This window comes from Magnolia sinica, chromosome 12 (assembly GCF_029962835.1).
Source record: "Magnolia sinica isolate HGM2019 chromosome 12, MsV1, whole genome shotgun sequence".
Lineage (NCBI taxonomy): Eukaryota > Viridiplantae > Streptophyta > Magnoliopsida > Magnoliales > Magnoliaceae > Magnolia > Magnolia sinica.
This window is the reverse complement of record NC_080584.1, coordinates 65533124-65544425: the sequence shown is the minus strand read 5'-3', so window position 1 is coordinate 65544425 and position 11302 is coordinate 65533124. Positions and strand designations below refer to the sequence as shown.

The 11302-nt window shown below is 37.4% G+C and overlaps 1 long non-coding RNA gene across 1 annotated transcript; it reads right to left on the bottom strand.

The window, feature by feature from the left end:
* Positions 1 to 247: 247 nt before the first annotated feature.
* On the bottom strand, positions 248 to 1540 carry LOC131220583 (uncharacterized). Its single transcript, XR_009158707.1, has 4 exons — positions 1349 to 1540; positions 994 to 1248; positions 706 to 765; positions 248 to 484 (listed from the first exon to the last, which is right to left on the bottom strand). It is a non-coding gene; the product is annotated as an uncharacterized LOC131220583 (long non-coding RNA).
* Between the last annotated feature and the right edge of the window lie 9762 nt (positions 1541 to 11302).

Here is an 11302-nt window from a genome sequence, read left to right as displayed (position 1 = left end):
AACTGAGACTAAATCCAAATTTTAGCATCAATTGCCTCCAACCGAAGCTAAATCTATTTTTAACCTCGGTTCTTAACAACCGAGGCTAGCCTTTAGCCACGGAAGTTGTAGTCTCAGTTTAGATAACTAAGGCAAAACTAAGACTAAAGATAGATTTAGCCTTTATTGGCATCAACTGAAGCTAAAATCAATTTTTAACATCATTTATCAATAATCGAGGCTAAATCTAGTTTCTATCAACAAAAGCTAACAATATTATAATCAACCAATGATTAAACCTATGCATGTTTCACCCATTTAACATCCATCAAGACAACAATCAACAAAACAATTAATGCTCTATTTAAAGTTTTCAAAGCAAACATACTACCACATAGCCTTCCACATGAACTGTTTCAGTAAGGTTCCCTTCCACGTGACTATTTTCTCTCGGATCGGAGCATCACAGCCAAAGGAGTATCATTTCCATGAGTTACCATCAATCCTGTAAAAAGGAAAACAGAAAACATTTACATATGTAACTAGTTTCCTAATAAAATACTTTACAATGGAAAGCATTTACATATGTAAATGGTTTGCAAACAAATGTACCCTTAATGTTGCATGCTTCCACATATCATATTTACATTTATTTTTTATGATACAGTAATTGGTTATGCAAAAGATGTAAATCTCTCGAATTTCTTGCAAATGATATTAGAATACCTGGGGATCTGATCTCAGAATTGTTTGTAGAAGGAAAAGATAATCAGGCATGTATCCAACCTGTATTAAGGTAGAAAGCATTGCTATCATGTGAGTACATAAAGACATGAATGTGTATAATGAAAATGAGTAAGAGACTGTGTAGGATATAGTCTCAAAGAAAAAGAAAGCAACAGTGAGGACAGGATACAATAAACAATTGTGATAATGACAAACAACAAAATTCAAGTTATGTGCAAGACTAGATGGAGAGTAGAGATAAACACAACAGAAAATTGATAACTATACCTGAAATTTAGCAACAGTATCAGGAGTACGAAGGATGCCTTGTGGAGATTCAGCTGCAAGCTCTGCCACACATTATGTTACAGGCTCCAATCTTCCAATAGCATTCACAAATGATGCTTTCATCAGTATAGTCATTCATAACACTGACCTCATGGCTTTGGGACTCTTATGAGAATTCAACTTTTGCGTAGTTGGAAATTGAGGCAGTGTTTGTTCTTAAGACCAATTGCTCTTGCAACTCATTGGTCCCATTACCTGCGTTTATACGATGATTACTAACAGATACTGGACTGAGAATACATATAAGAACAGGTACCCTAATAAAGAAAGAAATTGCACATCAGATCAAAAGTACCTTTGATTTTGTTCCGAGTGGCCATAGGACCAAAGAAGCAGGAAGAGCGTTCCCATTTCAAGTACACAACTAGAAGCAAGCTTTCTGATACTCAAAAGCTATCATGGTCTGGTTTCCACGTGGAAAGTGCATAAATGATCCGTCCCTTCCACCCCTGAAGCATCCACTGGCTATCTTCATCGATGACGAAATCCTTACCCTATCCCTCGCTTTCCCCATGATATCCTGATTCAATGGGAGCTGCTTGAACCCAGCCAGGATCGGAATATCTCAATTCAGTTTAGGAGTTGGTAAATATTGAAAGATATTTACAAACAGGGCCATCATATACCTTCCATCTGGTGATCGATGAACACTGAGAAACTGAAACAGATGCTTGCACTGAGGACAGGAAGGATTTTGATTATACGTGGCCCATATTAGGATGCAAGTCACACTACACAAAGTAGACAATGCAAACAAAGCAACAGTTAGTATCATCTAGACAACACTTGAAGAAATGCAGTTGGGGCCATCTCAAAAACAAGCAAAATCTCTGTTGATATATCAGGAGTCCTAAGCTCAGACAGGCCTACATATTTCCTCCAATGTATGTGCTAGACGCCCAACAAAAGCTAAAATGGCAAAACTTTCTCAAACAAGTTAAAATAAGTACTTGCAGGCATTTGAAAACCAACATCCCCCTGGAAACTGGAAAGCAGAAGAATAGCATCATTTCTCAGTAGCTGCTTCTTGCCTTAGATCTGAGGATTGTAAGGTTTAGCTTGTTTTATAGATAGTAATTCAGCCCAAAGAAGAAAATGCAAAATCATATTGGTCATAGTCGAAATCATCAAAGCCTTCTTCCAGCTATTTGGGGTCAGCAAAGAACACAAATTTACTAGGTTTTTTAAAATAATTAACCATTCGAGAAGATATTGAGTGATGGGTTCGATCTTTATGTCATTACTCCTCCGACCGCTTACAAGTTCCAGCACAACCATCCCATAGCTGTATGTGTCAACCTTCTCGAATAATTGTCCATGGATTGCATATTCAGGTGCCATGTATCCCCTGTCCAATGAGATAACATGTAGCTCTCAAGATGAAATTTACAATCAAAATACTGAAATCTCCCTGCCATGTGGTGAATGGACTAATCTAACCATGAATTATGATAATCGCCAAAAAATCATTGTCAGTGAGATGACAAGAAGCTGCTTGATTTTTGTCTAGTGGGCCATCAGAGATCAATAGTCTTAATTAAACCAGATCGAACTAGCCATTTGATCTTAGGTGATGAGCATGCCAATGGGGCCCACTTATGATGTGATCATACATGATATGGCTGGCACAATTTTCACTTTCAACATGTAGTAGAATCCTAACATAGCAAGTGTGGATACTTGAGAATAGAGGACTTTTGATGGATGCAGGGTTCTTAAGAGGCTCTCTATATGGAAGTTTAATACCTAAGCCTCTCTCACGTTTTGCACAGCTTCCCTATCTTAAGAGTGCCCCCAAGGAGAGAAGGGATGGGGAACCAAGTTCTTGAAGACTTCGACAATGAAAATGATGGCAGACAATTTAGTTCTCAATTTAGATTTAAATTCATGATATTGATGCACAGAGAAAATGGGCATTCCACAAAGTTCGATTACAGAGACATCCTCCAACTTTGTCCATCAAGTTCAAAATGATTGCTTTTGTACGTATCTTTTTCAAATCTTTGAAGCAAAATGAGAATAAAAGAGATAAAGATATGGCATGGCAACTGTGGTGCTGAGATGGCTCCAATCAGCTGGCAGAAACCTTGACAGACCAAAATCTGCAATCCTAGGCTGGAAGTCATCATTAAGAAGTATATTACTGGATTTTATGTCTCGGTGTATGATGGAAATATGAATTCCTCGTGCATATATGCAAGACCACGAGCCATGCCGACAATTATATTGAATCGCTGCTTCCAGTTCAGGGTTCCACACCTATCTCCTGCGACAAAAATGTCCAGTCCGAAGCATAGAAAATAAAAGGACACTTCACTGCTACATTTGCAACTGGAAACCAACATTTATACCTTTTTTGGCTGTTTAGTTTGGTGCAATGAAGATTCTAATGCATTGCTTTTGTGAAGAAAAGATGCCAAAAGCTTACCAAAGAAAAGAAGAGGAACCGTTATAGGTGAGCATGGTTGTACCAAATACCATGAAATTTGATGATATTTTGCACCAAATCAGCACTGATTAATCATGAAATACCATGAAATTTCATCATAATATGCACTCGGCACCATAAACTACCAATATTGTTATATTTGATATCAGCCATAGGTTGCATTCATCCTCTTCGGAATGAAAGAAGGAAGTAAAGGATGAACATGATTCAGTGACATATGCTACACACTATTGGCTATTTAAAACACTGGATACGCCAAACCATCAAATGAAGCATGGATTATAGAAGCATATGAGCAAAACAACATTGATGTATTTGTATGAGCTATTGATTGAATTGTAATCATTAGTCTAATATAGTGGAATGACCCACGTTGTAGTTTAGCAATAAAAATCGACAGTGGGCTTCAAATTGCAATAATGTAAATTTCAAGTTGGACTTGAAATGGACATGAATTGGATTTAAGGGCTACTTCCTCGTTCCAAATACTACAAGACCACTGATTAGTCATCATTTCCTGAAACATTCTCAATACAATTCACTTGTGCATCCAAAGGCAGCCTACATAACCAAAAAACAAAAATGGAAAATAAGCCTCTTGTCAACAGATTAATTGCCAAAACAAAAAGAGAAAGCACCAAACACAAACAAAATCAGAACTCTTTCGCTGAAAGGCCACAAAAAAAGATAAAAGGAATCAAACCCAACTGAAAACAGAGGAAATTTAGAACTAATAAGCCTACTATAACACTGCTATAACACAATTGAAGACGAAAAGGCAGGCACTCCACCTAAATTTTCGCCTAATGAGCCCTTGAGATGAGATTATGCAAGATGTCACTGTTGAATTAGCTCTTTTATTTCTATAGTTCAGGCCCTAGGAATTTAAAAACCCAAAATGAAAGTTATCGTTTTCTAGCATTGGAGAGCCAAATTTGAGAATTCAATCAATCAACCACCACCTTTTCTTGGTCATCGCTTCTTCAAGAATTCAACTTATCAAATATCAAAATACTATCAAACAGATCCCAAACCAATTTCCAAAGAAATGCAACTTTAATTCAATGAAATCATCAATGAAAATAGAGAATTCTGCATGAAAAAACACCTTTTCTTTAAAAAAAAAATGAACCTTTTTCTATGGCACTCTTTCTTTGCACCAAGGCCACATCTCTTCTGGTAAGCTTTCACGTCAAATTAATGTGTATGATAACCATCAATAATTTTTCAGCAATGATCCAGAATAAGAAAGAAAGAACCAACATACAGAGGTGAAAGAGAAGGAATAAACATACACAAGTGTAAACATGCAAAGTTGTAGGGTCTCTCCAATTACAGCTGGCAAATGTCTTCTTTGCACACACAACACAATTAGATAATGATATTCAGACCATCAATGTAAGAGTCTCTCCAATTACAGCTACGAGAACATTTGTGTCTAGGTCCCAAAAAGTGACAATATCTTCTGCAGCAATATAGCTAGAACAGAGCCATCACCAAAAAATACAGCAGTTGTCATTGACCTTTTCTTGCATGGAAATCAAGTTTTCAATCAGAACGTGGACTAGAGCAGTCCAATCTCTGTCATTTTTGGCTCATTGCTCACCAATGTAGTGACAACCGGTGCACAGTCCCAATCACTATAAATAAATAGAAAACGAGATGCGAAAATCTCATTTTACATATATTCCAACCATCCAAACTCAAAAGAAAAGAAAAGAAAAGAAAAATCTTTCTTCTTTTTTTTTTTGCCGAATTTTATGAACTAACACCATTCATTTGAAAAATTAGCTGAAAATAAAATATAAAAACAATAGAAAATGAGATGCAAAAATCTGATCTAAGGCATGCATTTGTACATTTAATGATTCTACATGTATTCCAAAAAATAAAAATAAATAAATAATAAATAATAAATAATAAATCAGGCTTGCCCACTCATAAGGCGGTCTCGCACAAAAAAAGTACCGGCACTTCAAATAAAATTGCCCATTGTGCCAATTGAAGAGACATGTGTGGCCTGCCTTGTTAGTTACAATCTTGATTTTTACACACAGAAGATCCCCTTTGTGAATGACCATTGTTCAAAACTCAATTTGATAATAAGTTGATGTTGACCATCCAATCAAAGACTTTTAAACGGAAAAAAGCTCCACAGCTCAAATTTAACAAGGAAAAGTCATTGATCTAACAATTAGAGTCGTCAAAACCAATGTGAATTTATACAACAATCCACCAAAGAAGGGTCAGGTCAACCAGATGGATGGTAGTGGTTTCATCTAACCATACAGTGAGTTATGCATGTCCAAAGCCGGAGGACTGCTAGCATGGTTTCATCCAAAAAAGGATCTTGGTTGAAGCATTTTTTCAAACAATTAGTGTGCAGATTTCTATATAAAGAAATAATTAAACACTTCACAAAATTATTAAAAAATGATTTGACCATAGAAAGTTGAAGTATGGATTACGAGGTAAATAAAAATGAAGTAGGGAAAGAAGTCTTACCAATTAACCACTTGCAAAGACATTCTTTGCCATCCATTGGTTTCATCTAACCATAACAGTGGGATTCTTCGGATCTTCAATAAATCTACTTGTGTGGCCATTTCAAAACCCCCAGATTCGAAATGTGATTAGGGTACCATAATCCCCAAATTTCTGATGCTACAAGTGTCCATCATAAGGTACTTGCTGGCACTCACAACCTGGATGGCCAAGGATTTATAGATTAATAACATTAAATTTCTGGCATTCACCCCATTGTTTGAATGGCCAAGGATTTACCGCTGGGATAAATTGTTCGCACAAATATCATCCTAATCTAAAACTTTTGTGGCCCCTACAAAGTTTCTGGCATTCAATCCCCATTGTTTCGTATGGCATGGTCCACCTAAGTTTTGGATCTTGAGAAACGGCGTGGATTTCTCACGATGGGCCCTCTTGATAATGGGACAGGGCAACATGTCGGGTTGACCTATTCATCATTTGCCCTGGACAACCACCTTAGGATTTCAAACGCGAGCCCTGCTAATTTTAGGGCTTCAGACCCTGCCCTACAGGTTAGGCTACCCTAAATCAGCATTGAGATTGAGAGAGATTGAAAGAAAGAGAGGGAGAGGGAGAGAGAGAGAGAGAGAGAGAGAGAGAGAGAGAAATACCTCAATGTTCCTAGAGATTTGAGCCTTCAACCACAGATTCAGAGAGAGTGAGATGGTGTGCGTGGGTAGGGCGGTCGGCAACAGAATCTTCAGTGGGGATAGAGAGAGACAATGTGAAGAGAGATCGAGCAAGGAAGAGAGAAAGAGGAGGGAGGAAATCACAGGAAGAGAGAGAGGAGGGAGAGATCTTTTGAAAGGGAGGGAGGAGAGAGGGGCTAAGGGCGCACGAGAGAGGGAAGAGGAGGTAATTAGGGTCGGCACTGGGTATCTCTATTTGGGCGAGAAAGAAAACGGATTGGCTACTCCACCATGATGTATGTGGGCTCGTGGTTGGTGCTCTGTGGGCTGCACCATGATGTATGTGTTTCATCCACTCTGTTCATCCATTTTTACATATCATTTTAGGGCTTTATCCCAAAAATGAGTGGGATATAAATCTCAAGCTGACCACACCACAGGAAAACAATATTGATTGGTTATCCACCATTAAAATCCTCCTAAGGCCTACTGTATTGTTTATTTGACATCTAATTTGTTGATTAGGTCATACAAGCCTAGATGATGGGAAATAACAAAAATCAACTTGATCCAAAACTTTTATGGCCCCCAAAAGGTTTTTAATGGTCGACGCTCATTCAACACTTTTTCCTATAATGTGGTCCACTTGAGATTGGGATATACCTCATTTTTGTCCTTATACCATAAAATGATCTATAAAAATAGATGAATGACATGGATGAAACACATACTCATGGTGAGGCCCACATATCACTGACCATAGCCATTGGCTGGTGATAGGGGAGTAACTAATCCATTTATGTTTAGTTAGAATCCTATGGTGTGGTTCACTTCAGCCTTTGATCTACTTTATTTATTTTTTTTCTGTTCATGCTTTAAAATGAGTTGTTAAAATAAATGGACGACTTATATAAAACATACATATTTTTTGTGGGCCTTATAAAGTACATTTTTTGGTAACTATCACAACTTTGACATCATCGGTGAATGAATGTAAACAAGACAATGATTTTTTATTTTTTATTTTTTTTAGAATGGCTAGAATTTATTCATAAAAGGAAAGGATGATACAACAATGCCAACCCTGCAAAAAAAAAAAATCCTCAAACAAATAAGTCTAATACCAACAGGGCTAGATGAAGGGGAAAAATAAAAATCAATTTGATCCAAAACTTTTATGGCCCCAAAATGTTTTTTAATGGTTGACGCTCATTCAACACTGTTTCCTGAAAAGTGGTCCACTTAAGATTTGGATATATCTCATTTTTAGTCTCATACCGTAAGATGATCTTTAAAAATAGATAAACGACATGGATTAAACACATACATCATGGTAGGGTTCACAGAGCACCAACCACCAGTCAAGCCGATGGTGTCAGGGGGAGTAGCCAATCAGTTCCCCTTATTCGTGGTGTGGTCCATCTAAAATTATCTCGAAAAATGGATGTACGGTGTGGGTTGATCCCAAAATTTCGATAAATCCAAAACTCAAGTGTACCATGCCACGCAAAACAGTGTTAGGGCGTCGAAGATTAGATTTTCCAGCTGAATGGGTTGGGAGTTAGACCTAGTTTTCATATCACAGCCCTGGCTCAGTTTCCCTTGGGCTAGCGTAAATTGGCTATCAGTAGTAGCAATGTGGTTCGCGGCTATCAGGCTGGGGTTGATTTAAGCCCGAATTTTGAACCTGTTGAGCTAGACCTATTCAAATTATTGATTCCAATCTACTACTCAAGTGGATCACATTTTAGAAGATGATCAAATGGCCAGGAATGGGGTAACTTGTTATTATCTATCATTTTTCCTTCTCTAATTTGTAGCCCACGTGAAGAGCAGAATAACCTGTTTTTTGGGACACCTTCCAGATGGTAATCATCAGATGGATGGCTTGGATCTTGTACCCATTAGCTACTTTGGCGGATGTAATTGCATGTAGAGGTGCTACCTGACGTATTTGACTAAGAAAAACAACCATTGAGAAATTTCTTTTGGATGGTCCATATTCAACTAAACATATATATTGATTTCTAAAGATCATCTTATGACATGGGACCAAAAATGAGGCATATCATAATCTAAAATAGAACACATTATATGAAATAGTGTTGAATGAGCGTCAACCATTTAAAACATTTTGGGGGCCATAAAAGTTTTGAATTGAGATGATTTTTGTTTTTCCCCTTCATCTAGGCCTGTATGACCTAATAAACAGATTGGATGCCAAATAAACAGTACAGTGGGCCTTACTGAGGATTTTAATGATGGATATCCAATCATTATTGTTTTCATGTGGTGTGGTCCACCTAATATTTATATACCTCTCATTTTTAGGCCCCACCATGATGTATGTTTTATATCCACACCTTCCATCATCATTTTAGGGAAATATCCAAAGAACGAGTTAAATCATTACTATGCACCCAAGGAAGGTATCAACGGTGGAAATCATTGTTCCACACTGTTTTGTGTGGCATTGTTCACTTGAGTTTTGGATTTACTGAAAATTCAGGATCAACCCACACTATTCATCCATTTTTCGAGATCATTTTAGAGAACTATCCAAAAAATCATTCATATCCAAAGATTAATTAAATGAACCACACCACAAATAAGAGGAACAAATTGGCTACTCCCCCTGACACCATCCAATGGCTTGTGGTTAGTGCTTTGTGGACCCCACCATGACGCATGTGTTTAATCCATGCTGTCCATCTATTTAAAAAAAACATCTTATGGCATGAGACAAAAAATGAGGCATATCCCAATATGAAATGGACCACATTAACAAGAAATAGTGTTAAATGAGCATCAACCATTTAAAACATTTCAAGGGCCATAAAAGTCTTGGATCGAGATGATCTTTGTTTTTCCCCTTTATCTAGGCCTGTATGACCTAATCAACAGATGTATGTGGGCCCTACCATGATGTATGTGTTTCATCCATGCCGTCCATCTATTTTTTAGATCATTTTATGATATGAGAGAAAAAGTGAGGTATATCTAAATCTCAAGTGGACCAGAAAAAGTGTTGGATGAACATTGACCATTAAAAGCGTTCTGAGGGCCATAAAAGTTTTGGATCAAGCTGATATTTATTATTTTCCTTCATCCGAGTCTTTATAACCTAATGAACATATTAGATTTCAAATAAACAATACAGTGGGCCTTAAGAGTGGATATCCAATCATTATTGAATTCATGTGGTATGGTCCACCTGAGATCAAGCTGTGTGGGCCCCACCATGACGTGTGTCAAACATCAACACCGTGCGTTTGATGGTTCCCCTTAAAATTATGAGATATCCCAAAAATCAGCCGTATAAGGAACTCCGGTGGGCCATACCATCTAAAATCATGTGAAGACATGCCTAAAACATATAAAAGCATTTGGTGGGCCCCACCTGAAATTTGGATGTGTCTGAAACTTGGTATGACCCCTCATCCAACTGGCACACACACAATGGATGGGCTGGATTTGTGAAACACATCTCAGTGGGCCCAAAAAATAATGGATAGGCATTAGGATAGTTTCAACGGTGGGAATCACTCTCCCCGCTATTTTCTATGGTGGGATCCACTACAGATTTTTATCTCCTTCATTCTTTGACTCATGACTTAAAATGATATCTCCAAATGGATGGACTATGTGGATTTAAGACATACATCATAGTGGGGCCCACAGGCTAAAACCGTTCGTTTAACCTAAATGGTGTAAAACGCACACTGTTCATCCATTTTTCACCAAATGTCATTTTCCCCTTCTCGCGCTCATTTCTCCCCCCTCTCGCTCTCATTTTCCGATTTTCGGCGCCCTAAAATCTCCCCAGTCCTCTCTCCCCCTCCTGAGCTCTGCTTCATCTTCTCATTTACAGAAAGATCTTAATCTGTCCTCGTTCGACACCGGATTTCTCCAGTTCTCAGCTTCTCCACAAGGTAAAAACCATTGCTTCTTCAATCATCGTCGGTATAAAAAAAAGCTAGGGTTTTGTTCTGTTTCATTTCCATTCATTTCACAACGGTTCACATCTACTCGTTTTCTCGAATTTTTATATTTAAATTTCAATTTTTTTTTAAAAATATTAATTATTGAAGAACTGCAAAATGTACATTACTGTAAGGGGTTTTTCCCATTTCTGCCAGGAATGAGTTATCTATACCAAGTTTCAATTTTTATTTTTATTTTTTGTCTCACTTTATATCTTTGTACAGACTGGATAAAAACTAGAAAACTGAGTTGAACTGGATAACGTCCAATATGGAAGCCACGTCGATGCACATGTTCATGTTAATATTTGTTTCATAGCTGGCAATCAGTTATATACTTTTATGCTGCAACATGTAGAGTTTTGTTCTATGAGAACTCGCAATCAATTCATCTTAGTTCATCTTGAAAATTGAGAGTCACAAATCCGGAAACCTGTAAACATGCCGTTTGGTTGACAGATTTATAGTAACGAGAAAAACTTGTTTGGTTGACAGATTTGCAATTCAGTTTACTTGGTCATCCAAATGCAACTTGAGAAATTAAATGGTGAACAATATTGCTGTAACAGTTCTCTTTCATTTGCAATTTCTTTTTTCCTTTTAAGCTTTTATCTTTGGTTTTGAAATTATTGGAGGAAAGA